Source organism: Odocoileus virginianus, chromosome 15, assembly GCF_023699985.2.
Source record: "Odocoileus virginianus isolate 20LAN1187 ecotype Illinois chromosome 15, Ovbor_1.2, whole genome shotgun sequence".
Lineage (NCBI taxonomy): Eukaryota > Metazoa > Chordata > Mammalia > Artiodactyla > Cervidae > Odocoileus > Odocoileus virginianus.
This window is the reverse complement of record NC_069688.1, coordinates 8,887,189-8,903,165: the sequence shown is the minus strand read 5'-3', so window position 1 is coordinate 8,903,165 and position 15,977 is coordinate 8,887,189. Positions and strand designations below refer to the sequence as shown.

The following is a 15,977-nucleotide window of genomic DNA, read 5'->3' as shown; positions in this document are numbered from 1 at the left end:
TCCACAAGAATGCTTGTTTACAGAAAATAACTGAAAAGGACGATTTAGAAATTGCAAGTTGATAAAATGGAGCCCTACTACTTAACAACAAAACAAATATGGAAACTGCAAGTTTAAGCCTCTCTCCAACTAACTACATTAGCCTCTCACTCTCCTATAACTACACTATCTCAAAATCTAAAGAAAAAGAAGCCTCACTTACAAACACTGTGTTTGCGACCCAACCTGGCAGGGAGTAAGAACATAATTACAGGGCTGCGCTTCAAGCCAAACTTCAACTTTTTCTGGCTGTGTGTTCTTAAGCAATCATATCTACCACTCAGATCCTCCATTTCTTCATCCGTGATAGTGAAGATCACTTAGGACTCGATTTTGGGGGAAGTTTTTAAAATTAAGTTAAATAATATTTGGGCTTCCCTTGTGGCTCAGCTGGTAAAGAATCTGCCTGCAATGCGGGAGATCTGGGTCCGATCCCTGGGTTGGGAAGATCCCCTGGAGAAGGGAAAGGCTACCCCCTCCAGTATTCTGGCCTAGAGAATTCCATACAGTCCTTGGGGTCGCAAAGAGTTGGACACGACTGAGCAACTTTCACTTTCACTTAATAATATATGTGACTGTGTATGCAAGTTGCTCAGTCGTGTCTGACTCTTTGCAACCCCATGGACTATACAGCATCTTAAAAATCAGAGACATTACTTTGCTGACAAAGGCCTATCTAGTCACAGCTATGGTTTTTCCAGTAGTCATGTATGGATGTGAGAGTTGGGCCATAAAGAAAGCTGAGCCGAGAAGAATTGATGATTTTGAACTGTAGAGTTGGAGAAGCCTCTTGAGAGTCCCTTGGACTGCAAGGAGATCCAACCAGTCCATCCTAAAGGAAATCAGTCCTGAATATTCACTGGAAGGACTGATGCTGAAGCTGAAACTCCAATACTTTGGCCACCTGATATAAAGAACTGGCTCACTGGAAAAGATCCTGATGCTGGGAAAGATTGAAGGCAGGAGGAGAAGAGGATGACAGAGGATGAGATGGTTGGATGGCATCACTGGCTCAATGGACATGAGTTCGAGCAAGCTCTGGGAGTTCGTCATGGACAGGGAGGCCTAATGTGCTGCAGTCCATGGAGTCGCAAAGAGTTAGACACGACTGAGTGACTGAACTGAACTGTAATACAATGTGATATAAACAAAAGCAAAGTAACCCCACTCCTTGCATCAATCTACAACAGTTTTCTCACATTTCACTTTAACATTCCTGAAATCCTTAAAGATCACAAGTAATTTTTTCCCCCAAATCAAAAGGTATATGAACATGTTACACATCACTTTTTAAGTAAATGTGATTAGTTAGCAACTTACCTTGGGGGAAATTAACCATGAAAATCATTGCATAGAGGTTTGCCCTCAAAAACAGGTCAAGCAAATGAACAGCAACAAATACACATACTGTATTCTTACTACATGTCAGCTACCTCTTTAAAGTCAGATTTACTGAAATGCAATTTACATATGTTGGGAAACAATTTTCTATAGGCCTATGTTTTTAACATGCTGCAAGCAGAGGTACTGTCTTTTTGCTCTGGACTATATTTTTCAGGACATCTGTGGAGCAAACAGCCTTGAGAGAGAAAGCCAGTGACTGCCTCTAGAGCAAAGGACAAGCATGCTTACTGCTCATTACAAAAGATTTGGGCTCCCTCGATGAAGGGCTTCTCTCCAATAACATGGGCCACTAGGGGTACCCAAGGATCAGGAAATTACAATATTACAAATGCTGACACTCTGGCTACTGCTAGCAGTATTACTGAGAGGAATCAACCATCCTTCAGCTCGTACACAGGAGACTCCTGTCTTCTACCAGCATCCATGAAAATGTGGCAGGGAAACTTACTAGCTCGCAAACAGGATAAGATCTCAGGTCGTCATGGTTCTGGACAGTCTTGGCAACATGAATGGGATACTGACAGAGCCAGGACTCACAGAGAGAGGATAAAGGTCCCTGAGGGCAGAGTTCTGGGAAATGAGAAGACACACTGGAATCTGAGAGTGATTCTAGTGGTGGGTGGAGAGAAGGCAGGAGTGAGAATCCACTGTCCTGTTAATGAAAGGAGTTGGATTCATATTTAGAACTGGGCGGTGAGCAGCGGGATCGAAATCGGGCACTGAAATGATGACTTGGTTGTTGCTCATTCTCCCCTGGGCTGGCAGAGGAAGGGATGTGTCATGACAATGGGCAAACAAGTCCTGTGTCTCCAGGTGAATAGCTGTGACTGCTGAGCCAGAGTCCCCAAAGCTAAAACAGACTGTGTAAGTAAAGACTACCTTGCTGAAAATAAAGAGCTTTGGATGATGGACCGAAAAGAAGTTCCTTTGGCAGAATTACAAGGGGATGACCAAAAGTGAATGCAAAGCCTTGACTACTGGTACAGAGTTGCTCTCTGCTACATGCCCCCTTCTCTCTCCCTTTCTATCCCTCCTCCCAAACTCCTCTGCTTTACAGAGGAAAATAATAAGGGATAGGGCTGAGGTCTCCCTGACCCCCAGAAAACCACACATACCCCTCAGAAACTGGCCAGCAAACTTTACAGAAGGACTCAAAGTTTTATGGCTCACTTGGATACAGACACTGACGTGGTCACTCTCCGATCTCGTCCCACACCCAGATTCAGTGAGTAGGGGTGTGGGCAGCATTTACAGTAGGGAAGGGAAATGCAGTGACTTATGGCTGAGGCTCTCTGGGCCCAATTCAAGGTCCTCCTGTTGTTGCCTCTACATTCATCCTACGGTACAGATGAACTTCCCCATCCTGTAAGTCCCAGAGGGGACTCTCCCAATCAGGAAGGGTTGCATGCAGGAAAGTGCTAGCACCTCTGGGGCTCCACAGCCCTAAGAACCATTTCTGGTGACAAGTCTCTGTGACTCATGATTTTACTGACTGGAGCCTCTGATAAAGGTGCCACCTGGAGTGTCCCTGGGAGGAAGGACTCTTCTGCCTCCCTGACACAGCTATCAGGCCCACTGCTTTTGTTGAGCAGCTGGCTACTGGGCTCCTGTGGAAACTGAGAGCCTGACTCAGGGAGGCCTCGTAAGTTCCAGTCTGATGCTTCTACTTTGGGGTGGGTCAGCTCGTACTCAACGACTAAGAATATGCAGTCAACTGAAAATGCGTATTTGAGAATATATCTGGATTGCCTTAGCTCCACAACATCTCAAATTTACCTGAAAAAGAGGTGGAGAGCCCTCTGGGGAACTCATCCTCTACTTTACCACTGGAGACAAAGTTATGGGCCCAAGGGAGCCCACATCCATAAACCCTGTATTGCCAGACCATCCACTGTCAGTACTTGAGCACTGATCACTATCAGTTCTTTCATGGACTTTAGCAAAAGCCTCTGAACTTGCTCAACTATACTCAGTCTTACTTTACCTTCAGTCCATTCTCCTAAAGTTTGAGAACAATCTTTTGAAAAGATAAATGAGTATTTCTCACCCCCTTTAAAGTCCTATAATGGCTTACTGTGGCCTTTGGTCCAAACTGCCCTGAACCTGTTAACATGCCTCAGCCAGCCAGCCTCACAGCGCACTTCCTGTCCACCCCTTTCCCACGTCTCCTTCATGCCCTGCAGTACTGCCGCACAGAACCGGTAGCTGTTTCTGAGACACACAGGGTTTTTCTCATCTCCAGGCTTTGGCCTCTCCTCCTCCCTATGTCCATGCGTTTCTCCTTCTGCCAGACTGACTAATGGTCCACTCTTCAGATCTCAGTTCAGATGGCATTACAAGACGGGTGTTTATCCTAGCTCATAAGATTAGGTACCTGCTAAATTCATACTGTCTATTCTCCTCCATCTTTGCTTTTACTGTTAAAAAGAGACCACTAACATTTTATTCAGTGCAGTATAACCCTGCTTATGTGCTCAATAACTCTCTGAGTAATCAATAGCAATCATATACCATGTACTGTCCCAGGTGTCAAAGAAATACATCAAAAAAAAAAAAAATTAATGATCATTCAACTTAAAAATGCATCACTTCAATAAAATTAACATTCTTCCTCCCCTATTATGCTGCACTGAAATAAATACAAAAATCTAACAACAGTGTTGGGAGGCAAGTAGCAAAGATAGTATTATTCACATCTTACAGATGATCCGAGAATATTAACACGATCAGGAAAAAGCAAATCAGGACTTAAATGTTTTTGTCCATACATACTAAAATTTTACATGGAGACTCTACCAATAAGAGAACAAGTCAAGAACTCCCTGGCATCCAGTGGTTAAGACTCTAGGCTTTCACTGCTGATGGCCTGGGTTTGATCCCCAGTTGGGGAACTCAGATCCCACAAGCCCTGTGGCATAGCCAAAAAAAGAGCCCAAGTCAACAAACTACAAAAGTCCACTTCAAGATGTAGCCAATCTCCGTTTCCATTTAAATTAGTGCCTTTAATTCTCCATTACCCACATTAAGAACAGAAAAATGTCATAAACAATCCCAAATATAGACATACAGGTAGCATTACTATAAACAAAACTAGTGGAGGTGATGGAATTCCAGCTGAGCTCTTTCAAATCCTAGAAGATATGCTATTAAAGTGCTGCACTCAATATGCCAGCAAATTTGGAAAACTCAGCAGTGGCCACAGGACTGAAAAAGGTCAGTTAACATTCCAATCCCAAAGAAGGGCAATGCCAAAGAATGTTCAGACTAACGTACAATTGTGCTCATTTCACACTGCTAGCAAGGCAATGCTCAAAATCCTTCAAGTTAGGCTTTAGCAGTACGTGAACCAAGAACTTCCAAATGTTCAAGGTGGATTTAGAAAAGGCAAAGAAACCAGAGATCAAATTGCCAACATTCACTGGATCACAGAAAAAGCAAGAGCGTTCCAGAAAAACATCTACTTCTCCTTCACTAATTATACTAAAGCCTTTGACTGTGTGAATCACAACAAACTGTGGAAATTCTTAGAGACGGGAATACTAGACCACCTTACCTGTCTCCTGAGAAACATGTATGCAGGCCAAGTAGTAACAGAACCAGACATGGAACAACGGACTGGTTCCAAATTGGAAAAGGAGTATGTCAAGGCTGTATATTGTCACCCTGCTTATTTAACTTATATGCAGAGTACATCACATGACATGCTGGGCTGGATGAATCACAAGCTGGAGTCCAGACTGCAGAGAGATGTATCAACAATCTCAGATATGCAGATGATACCATTCTAATGATAAAAAACAAAGAGGAACTAAAGAGCGTCTTGATAATGGTTAAAGAGAAGAGTGAAAAAGCTGGCTTAAAACTCAACATTCAAAAAACTAAGATCACGGCATCCAGTCCCATCACTTTATGGCAAATAGGGGGAAAAGTGCAAACAGTGACAGATATTTTATTTTTCTGGGCTCCAAAATCACTGCAGATGGTAACAGCAGGCATGAAATTAAAGATACTTTGTTCTTTGGAAGGAAAACTATGACAAACCTAGACAGCATATTAAAGAGCAGAGATATCACTTTGCCAACAAAGGTCCATACAGTCAAAGTTATGGTTTTTCCAACAGCCATTGCACAGATGTGAGAGATGGACCATAAAGAAAGCTGAGTGCTGGAGAATGGATGCTTTGGAATTGTGGTGCTGGAGAAGGCTCTTGAGAGACCCTTGGAAAGCAAGGAGATCAAATCAGTCCATCTTAAGGGAAATCAACCATGAATATTCACTGGAATGACTGAAGCTTAATAGGGTTAGGGTTAACCTACTGGAAGCTCCAATGCTTTGGCCACCTGATGCGAAGAGCTGGCTCACTGGAAAAGACGCTGATGCTGGAAAAGACTGAGTCCAGAGGCAGAAGGGGACAGCAGAGCGTGAGGCGGCTGGACGGCATCACCGACCCAGTGGACAGGCGTCTACACCAACTCCAGGAGAGACGGAAGGGCAGGGAAGCCTGGCAAGCTGCAGTCCCAGGGGCCACAGAGTCAGACACAACTCAGCGACTCAACATCAGCAACAATCCCAAGTAATAATATCTGGGAATATGATGTATTTTTTTCTGGTGTTTTCTGAAACTGACCTCAGTATTCAGTGCAATTTGGATTATCTGAGAACATGCCGATTTATGACTAAGAGAAGGATTTTGGAGCACAGTGCAGACAGACACAGTGAAAGGTGTCTATCAGTTCAGATTGAGCACAGAGCTGACACAGTGCACCGACTAGAACACATTCAGTAGAGCTCACTCACAGGCAGAAAGTGACTGCACAGGACTGAAAGCTTCAGAAGGCCGTACACAACAGCACCAGGGCATCACCTTTCCAAAATGAACTAAGACAGCTACTAGAATATATCTCTGCATTAGGTCTTCTACTGAAATAAAATCACCCAGTGTCTTTGAAAACAGCCATTCTCACCCATGGTACGTACCACAATCAGGATGTGGGGCATGTCACAAGAAACGGCTTATAGTTAAAGGATCAAAATTCTAAGCATGATTTCCTTGTTTAAAAAATTTTACAAATGTCACTCATTTGCATTCCAGTATACTTGTGTGAGTGGGAAAGGGGTGAAGCTACAGCCAGTCGACAGGAAATTATAATCCTGTATATGCTCACAGTAACTCAGACCATAAACAATCTGCCTGCACTGCAGGGACCTGGGTTGGATCCCTGAGTCGGGAAGATCCCCTGGAGAAGGGAATGGCAACCCACACCAGTATTCTTGCCTGGAGAATCCCATGGACAGAGGAGCCTGGTGGGCTGGGGAATCCCATAGACAGAGGAGCCTGGTGGGCTGGAGAATCCCATGGACAGAGGAGCCTGGTGGGCTGGAGAATCCCATGGACAGAGGAGCCTGGTGGGCTGGAGAATCCCATGGACAGAGGAGCCTGGGGGGCTGGAGAATCCCATGGACAGAGAAGCCTGGTGGGCTATAGTCCATGGGGTTGAAGAGAGTCAGACACGACTGAGCAACTGACATGTAACGTATATGCTCACAGACAGTAGAGAAGAGTGAACAGTATCCATCCTGTGTGGCAGGTGAAAACGTTTGGAGACTCGCTGTTTTAAGTATGCCTTCTAAATATATAACATAAAATACAGGACCTCAAATTAGTACTTTGAAATAATTTTAGTGAAGACTACAAGTCACAGAGGCCTGCGTTGAAATGCCAGCCTTCTTGATCCTACTTGGGCAAGTACTTGGACAAGTTACCTAAGCAGCTTGAGCCTTACTTTGCTAATGCTACTTAAGAATTAACTAGGAATTAACCTACAGCTTGCACGGTTGTATAGAGAACGTGTCACAGAGGTGTTCACTATTACAGAGTAATAATTAGGAGCAGAGACCCAGTCCTCTATCTCTGTGTCCCTTCAGTTACCTAACCTTAGTTTCCTAGTCTATAATACTATCACCTATTAGAATTAGGGTGTTGTAAAGATTAAATGTCTTACAACACTGCCTGGCAAGTAGCACACACTAGCTACGTGTTAGTTACTATTAACATCATTATCACCACAGCCACTAAAATGTTAAGTAAACACTGCCACATTATCAGATTCATTACTTTTCTACTATATGAAAAAATGCTCCTTGAAAATTAACCTAAGTGAACTGATTATAATATAGGATGAACTCACACACTCAAGAATTTTTATGCTGATCTTTAGGAACTTTAAATATACAAGAAATTATCTGAATTACCATTGGTCATGAATGTTGACAAGATACATACATCAAATATCCATTTTCAGTGAACATATCCCTTCACGGAACTAAAGCATATCACAAACTGATATGTCTATTGTAGTTTCTCCCCAAAGATTTCAAAGCAGTTTAAAATAATTATATATAGCAATTCTCAAAACTTACAAGTTACCCGAGAAAATCGCATCTGAGAGCAATCAACATCTTTCTCTAAAACTTTTGCTACATAATTACAAAATATTACAGTCTAACTGTTCCAAACCTGCCATTCATTCAATTAGTCAGAACATTTATTGCAGACCCACTGTGCACCAGGCAGGCACTGTGCTAAACCCTGTTATATAGTAACAGAAAAGGAGAGACCACAAGTAACAGTGGGCACACCACCAACACTATAATTAAATATTCCTGAAATTTTGTTTTCCTTAAACAGTGAAAAGAGTAAATTACATGTTCTAACAGTGGAGTGCATCAATAGTTAATGAGTTAAGTAACCTCATGAAAGTGACAGTACAATATTTTCCCCAAGGAGACTAGGATTAAATGAAATAAGCATCCGTCTCTACTGCTCAACTACTAAGTAAAGGTAAATGACCACTTTAAATGAGTCAAATAACCTCAAGAATGACGCTATTTTTCACCCATTTGAAGGAGAAAGTTTAGAGAAATAAAATCTTAAGTTAGCTGTTACTTGTCACTTGTAATCTATCAGAAATAAAGTACATTCACTCAGTTTCACTCAGCATCTGAAACTGAATTTTTGCTGGGGTGACTAGGGTCAATTTACTAATCATGCCTTCCTTTGATCAACCATTTTTTCTAAGGAGAGAAAAATCTAGCCTTAATGCAATTATCAAACAATCTAGAATTCATACTTTTTATCCTACATTTTACAAAACAAGATTTTTCTCAAGTAGCTACCTGTTAAAGCTTTAAAGAATTTAACATATATATTACCCAGCAAAATTGCTCTGCCCAAAAAAAAAAAAAAAAAAAAAAATGCAATCTTGACTCCAAGTTAAGTAATCTTAGTGCTTCAAGTGGTCATCCAAAACCTGAAAGTGGACAGACAGCCAACCACCTTTTTAATACCTACCTCTCCAAAAGAAAGGGCTGTTAGACAAATGCTATTAATATTGACAGCAATTGTATCAAACTGACACGCAGGAAGGTGCACTTCAGGATTAAGTACCTTCCTTGGAGTTCATTATTATGAACTATGAATGTCACATTAGAAAAACTGCTGTCATTTCATTTTATGAATGCTGAATCAGGCAGTTTTAGTTAACTGCAACACTTTACAAACAGGCTATCAAATAAGCCCCAATTACCAAGTTGTTCCAGACACAGAGCTTCTGTTTCTATTATTAAGTGTAATTAAAGAATTAAAAGGATCAGTTTATTTTTCTTGATACATTAGTCTAAAATGATCTGGAATAAGTCTCTGAACACCCAAGTGACCGAAATTCCTTGAGCTATACAAAACACTCCTCTGGAATGCCAGTCTTCCAAATGGCAAGACTGTAAGAACACACAACTGATACACATTCTCCACATTACACATGAAGGAGTAAAAAGATTTCAAACTCAGTAAATTTACAGGAGGGAGGGGAGAAAAAGTGAAAACAAATGCCCCAAGTCTTTGTCTTCTCCAGAATGGCATTTTGTAGCGCTGCAAGAATTCAGGCATTTCATCAGTATTCTGCACACTGGGGGACATTCAGTAACTGCTAGTGACAGATGAGCCGAGAAGAAGCTTCACCAACAAACAGTATTAACAGGTAATGTTGCAAATCAGTCATGGAACAGCGGGAGAAGGAATGTGGAGGAGTTCAAAGAGTAACAATCTTCGGCCAAATTTTACATTCAGAGCAAACCAATCACACACTCCTCCAGGAAAAAAAAAAGAGAGAGATTTGGTGTGACCCAGAATAACCATGAGGACCACACACACACACACACACACACACACACAGCAAGTGCCACTTCCACTACAGTTTGACAGTCATGCATTTGGATAATTATAGTAGAAACGTGTGTTTTGGAAACACAGCTAAGACCACAGCCTAGGACCGAGAACCGGGACTTTAAATGCTAAGGACCTGCGGTCCACGCAGCACCTGAATCGGACGGTACCGTGGCACGGGCGGAAGGGGTCGGGACACCAAGTTCAAGGCAGCTGACCAGGAGGGCCGCGTGTCCGGGCGAGGCAGGTGGAGCCCGAGGGAGAAGGGGGTGTGGATCCGGGGACCAGCCCCGGGAGGGAAGGCGGCCGCTGGGAGGGAAGGACGCGGGCGCTCCGGGTCGGGGGCGACCACAGACGCGGGAGGGGCAGCGCCCGGAGCCAAAGGCCACGGGCGGAGGCAGGGCTGGGCACGGGAGGGGGCGGCGAGCACGCGCGGGGAGACGCGAGTGGAAGAAGGCAGGGGCGCGGAGGAAGGGCCCGGGGCGCCTGCGGAGATGCCGCCGCAGCGCCAGGGGTGGGCGCCGGGGCGGGCCCCCGGCGACGGTGGTGGGGGGGATGAGGAAGCCCCGCGCCGGCCCCACCGCGCCCGCCTCTCCGCCAACATGGGGTCGCGGAACTGACGAGCCAGGGGTGTGAGAGAAGCGGAGAAAAGGGGAAAAAAATAAACCACTCACCCTCCGCGCGAGCCTCCAGGCGCTCTCTCTCAGCCCCGTTCCTCCGCCCTCCTCGAGCCGCGGCGGCGGCTCCTCAGCGGCGCTAGGGGGAGCCCCGGGCCCGGAGCGGGGCAGCGGCGGCGGCGGCGGCGGCCGGACCGGGAACCCCTCCGCACCTGCCCCTGTGGCGGAGCCGCGACGAGCCAGGCGGCGGCGGCAGCGGCAGCGGCTCCTCCGAGCGGGGAGGGCAAATGACCCGGATGTACAGGGTAACGGCGAGGAGGGGGAGGGGGGAATGCCAGGAAGTGAGCGCCACGGACCTGTCCGGCCGTGCGCATGCGCCGCCGCCCGCCCCGCAAGGTAAACCCAGTCTTCCTTCCCCGCCCCCTTTGCTCCCGCCCCTCCCCTACGGGGCGGGGCGAGGCCGGAGACAGGTGGTCTGGAGAGCTCCCGGAGGAGAGGAAGGGGGCGCGGCTACCTTCTCCGCTACCCCGCCCTCCTTAAAGGGGCAGCACCTTAAAGGCCGAGATGGCTTCTGGGTGGACCCGCGTCTTGCAGCCTTCTCATTTTACAGATGAAAAAACTGAGGTTCAGAGGTGACAGTGACCTGCCTCAGGTCAATAAGCTCAGAAATGGCAGAAACTGGAACTCGAGACTCGCAGATCTGGACTCTGCTGAACCCATCAAAGTCGCCACATCCCATCACCACCCCCCTACACGTGGGTGGGTGGGCACGCCTTTCCTCCAGGTGCTGATTGAGACTCAAACTCCCAGATTAGTAACTACAGATGAGCTTGGCAAGCTCCCCAGGGCCGAGAGGTACACCGTTATCTCCTGCGATGGTATCGTGGAGACGCCCTTGGGAGGTGTTAAATAATCAGTCTGAAAACAGAAATCAGGCGCCACTTGAGACTTGCATGGTGCTACACATAGCACTTTCAGATAAATGAGACTCTGTTTGGGGTCTGGTCTGGGTAACGCTATCTGATGGACAGAGAAGTTGGATGTGGTAGAGGGCACAGCTTCTTCATTTTCCCCAAATTCCCCTTTCACTCTGAACATAAATGTTCCCTCTTTACTTATAAAACAAGAACATCCCATCTAGCTAGCTCATTCTAATCCCGTTATGAAACTCTCACATTTTTTTCACTAATGCCAGAGTGTAAATGATCACATCTCCCAGGGATATTTTCAATTTGACTGCTAAGGAGATAGTAACTATGAAGGTAAATGGTTCTAAAAATTTTGAGGTCAAGATCCCTACTGAAAATCCCATAAAAGTATGCACTTTTCTCTCCAGGGAAATGCATACAGGCACACAAACTTGAACACAATTTCAGGAGATTTTTGGATCCAGGAAGCCTATCTATGAAACCCTGATTATGAACCCTTGTTCTAGTCAAATAGGTAAGATCCCAGTAGTGATCTGGGCCTTACCACAGGTAGCCAAGCAAACACTCCTTGCCCCAGATATAGAAGGCAGCCCTTAACCTTATGTAGCTTTCTGTCTTCCTCTTGGGTTACATGGAGACCAAGTGATATTGGCCATATTACAAAGAAATGTGGCAAGAGCGTCATGGAGAGAGTAGGTGCCTTTATCAAGGCACACGCTAAGGGCAAGAGTCCTAGGCCTCAGACTTTTACCCTGATTATCACACTTAAGGGTGATTTGGGGGTCTTACACTGTATCCATCATAACCTTCATCAATTTCAATGGAACACAGGGCACTGATGTTTTGCAGACACTGATGCTAACAGAACAGTCTCCACAATCCAAGAACTCTGACCCATTTGTCTGATACACAAACACCTACTCTTAAATAACTCTGGCCCATATCAACCCACCGTCCTCTATTTGAACCAGAGAAACAGTTCTTACACCTGCTCAGTCCCTTAGATACAAGCTGCCAGCAACCACACACCTGGAACCAAGTTTCCCCTGGAGAACAGAAGGAATCTCATCTGTAATATCCTCAACACGTGAACATCAACTTTAGCTTGAGTATCTCCAATTATGTGGAGCTCATTATCCTCTAATTGAGAGAAGCCTCCTGTTTTAATTAATTATTTTGGCCTCACTCCACAGCATGTGGAATTTTCTCAAATGGGGACTGAACCCTCACCTCTGCAGTGGAAGCAGGGACCACTGGACCACAAACAAAGTCTAGGAGCCTCTTCTTTTACACTGATCAGAAATCTGATGCTCATCAACTGTCATTCATTGGTCCGAATTTTATTTCTGGAAAGCAACATAGACATGATGCTGGCCTGGAGGAGCTTACAGGCCAGCAAAGAAAACAATCCATTTGATGAGTGATAACTGTAAAATAGAGGATGAGTCCCATGAGGAGAATAGATTGCTTTTTTCAGAGACACCTTTCTCCTTATCAGCCCTACACCTGTTCCTGACCTGTGTAAGCTCTGCCACTATCCCATGTGAGAGGTCCTGGAAGAGGGGACAGAAAACAAAAGCCTAGGAGAAATGATGAATTTACTCTTCCACGACCCCTTCTTCATCCTTCTGCATAAATGTAATCACATTCCAGCTGTGGTCAAAGTCTCAGGTTGGAAAAAAAAACAGGATGCAAAAAAAAAAGATGTTTACATAAAAGCACTAGGCTCTAATGATGATTTAACCATGGTGGCTTGTTAGCATTTTTTTTTTTTTAATTCTTAGTATATGTGTCAGGCACTGTACTAAAAGTCCGTGGCTTGCATTTCCTCTCTTGCTTTTCACAAATCCAGTCACTGAGTCATTCAATCAACACAGTTTTGCCCCTCTGCTGTGTCCCAGGCACCATGCTAAGGGTTTAGGGTGAAGTCAGTAAGTCACGTGGTTCCTGTCCTGGAAGGGCTCAACGCTCACTAGAGGGAAGGGCTGTAACCCCACAATTACAACACGGCATGATTCGTTGTAATTTTGGAGGGTGGAGCAACTAACCCTCCCTGTGAAGGCTTCAGAGAGGACGAGCTTGGTCTTAAAGAGATGGGGGAGGGGCCAAGAAGAAAAGTCACATGGGCAGAGGCAGGGGAGATCATGACATGCTGGGGGGGAAGACTGGGTGGTTGGAAAGGACCTCCTCAAACACCATCCTAAGGAGTCTGAACCTGCCTCCTGAAGGCAACCACCAGTAAATAAAAGCTTCTAAGCAAGGGAGAGACAAAATCAGGTGTGTTTTATATCAAGATCACTCTGACCACAGTGTCCAGTGTGGACTACAGTGGGAGAGAGAGTGGAGACCAGCAGACCAGAGAAGCTGCTGTGAGGTCGAGGTGAGACGTATAAGAGCCTATTCTGGGAAACCGGCAGTGGAGACAAAGAGTGGACACCAGAATTGAGATATTTACTGATGTATTATAGAATCTACACATGTTTGTGATTAGTAGAATTTAGGGGACGAAAAAGCAGGAGCTGTGGGTCATGACCCTGCAGTTCCTAGCTTCACAGATTAATCTGACAGTGACACCATCCAATCCCAAAACCTTTCCGGTTTTCATTCCTATTCCCTCCCACCTTTATCCATGTAAATGAACGCTGCTTCAGCTGGGATCTTCAGATATGTGCAACTACCTCCTAATGTCTTTTCCTATTTTTCCAGGCACGTTTATCCCTTTAAGGCTGCAGAATATTTCATCATGTTGAAACAGCTCTGTTTCCTCTCAGTCGCTGAAGGTCCACACCCTGCACGCCTGGTTCACCCTGGACTCATCTGACTCTGGGCATTTTCCAAGGGATGAGTTGGGCGAGGAAAGGGAGCCTTTAGGTGAAGGGTATTGGAAAAGCATAGCCTCAAGGGCCAGGAAAGCTGCAAATCTCATGGGAGACGCTTGGGCAACCCTATCGCATGTGGAAATTACAGAGCTGTTGAAAAGAATCTATAGACCATGGGAATCCTAATGTCTACTCTCTATGGCAAACCTAGACAGTGTATTAAAAAGCAGAGACATTACTTTGTTGACAAAGTCTGTATACTCAAAGCTATGATTTTACCAGTAGTCACGCACAGATGTGAGAGCTGGACCATACAGAAGGCTGGGCATCAAAGAATTGATGTTTTCGGACTGTGGTGTGGAGAAGACTCTTGAGTCCCTTGGACAACAAGGAAATGAAACCAGTCCATTCTAAAGGAAATCAACCCTGAATATTCATTGGAAGGACTGATGCTGAAGCTAAAGCTCCAATACTTTGGCCACCTGATGAAAAGAGCAGACTCACTGGAAAAGACCCTGACACTGGGAAAGATTGAGGACAGGAGGAGAAGGGGGTGACAGGATGAGACGGTTGGATGGCATCATGGACTCAACAGACATAAGTCTGAGCAAATTCCAGCAGACAGTGAAGGACAGGGAAGCCTGGCATGCAGCAATTCCATGGATTTGCAAAGAGTCAGACATGACTTGGTGACTAAACAACAACGGTTCTCTATGGCATAATCCATCTCATCCATCCACTCCTTCATTCATAATTCCCTCTTGGAGCAATGCATTCTTGTGAACCACTAGGCAATAAAGCAGAGCTAAAAGCACCAGGGAGCTGTGAATTTAGCCTTGCCAGGACTTGAAGCCTGTCCTGGAACCTTCACAAGTTAATCTCAGAACCTCAGTTTCCCCATAATTTGTTCTAAAAATTAGATAAAATTTGTTCAGTATTGGGACAGAATTAAGCCCACATTAAGTTCAATAATTATTTTCAGTCTTGGTTTCTTCCCTCTGCCTCCTGGACTCCCAGCAATTTCCTCAGTTTCTGAGCATACCTACAGGTGACAGGGCACATGCTAGAGTTCAGAGCCTGAATCTCCCAGAGTGAAGCAGGGCACTCACCTCCTCTCTCTAACCTTCCATTTCCCTTCTGTGAAATGGACATAAAAACGTACTCACAGGAATGTTTCGATACTCTTATAAATGCTGTATAGGAAAATCTCCTTGGACTTAAAGACCAAACCAGTCCATCCTAAAGGAAATCAACCCTGAATATTCATTGGAAGGACTGATGCTGAAGCTGAAGCTCCAATACTTTGGCCACCTGATGCAAAGAGCAGACTCACTGGAAAAGACCCTGATGCTGGCAAAGATTGAAGGCAAGTTGGATGACAGAGAACAAGATGGTTGGATGGCATCACTGACTCAATGGACATGAATTTGAGCAAGCTCCAGGAGATGGTGAAGGGCAGGGAAGCCTGGCGTGCTGCAGTCCATGGGGTCACAAAGAGTCAGGCACAACTGAGGGACTGATCAACAACAACAGGAAAATGAGTTCAAAAAACCCGAAAGTACCCTGTCATTACTAATTACTACTACTGCTGTTATAGAATAGACGTCACTGTTTTCTTGGTTTCTCCCCACTAAAAAAAAATGATGACCTTAGCATAAGTTCCATGGATTTTAATCGATGGGTCAAAGGATCTGAACACTGCTGTAGTTCTTGATTTGTATGGTCCAATGGCTTTTAGAGAGGATTCTGTGACTAGCTGCTGCCACTGTTAACTCAAATACACCATCCAGTATGTTTAAGCACCAAGATTATAGGTTTTGTTGACTCTGTATCGAGTCTTTGCCCTTAATCTAGCTTTCAGGGACTTCTCTCAACTGCTCTCCTCCTCCTCTTTGAGGAATCAGTGAATACAGAGTCCCAGAATAAACAGCCACCTTCCCAGATATTT

The 15,977-nt window shown here is 45.0% G+C and overlaps 1 protein-coding gene across 9 annotated transcripts in view; it reads right to left on the bottom strand.

Annotated features, from left to right (window-relative positions):
- CYRIB (CYFIP related Rac1 interactor B) overlaps positions 1 to 15,977 on the bottom strand; it is a 143,997-nt gene that overhangs the window by 71,677 nt on the left and 56,343 nt on the right. The window contains exon 1 of one of the 9 annotated variants that reach the window (XM_020875195.2): positions 10,339 to 10,385. The exons of 7 other annotated variants lie outside the window; for them this stretch is intronic. The gene's annotated coding sequence lies outside the window, so the exon portion shown is untranslated. Of the gene's footprint in view, positions 1 to 10,338; positions 10,386 to 15,977 lie in introns of those variants that run through there. One more of the 9 variants, XM_020875201.2, reaches the window with a different exon arrangement.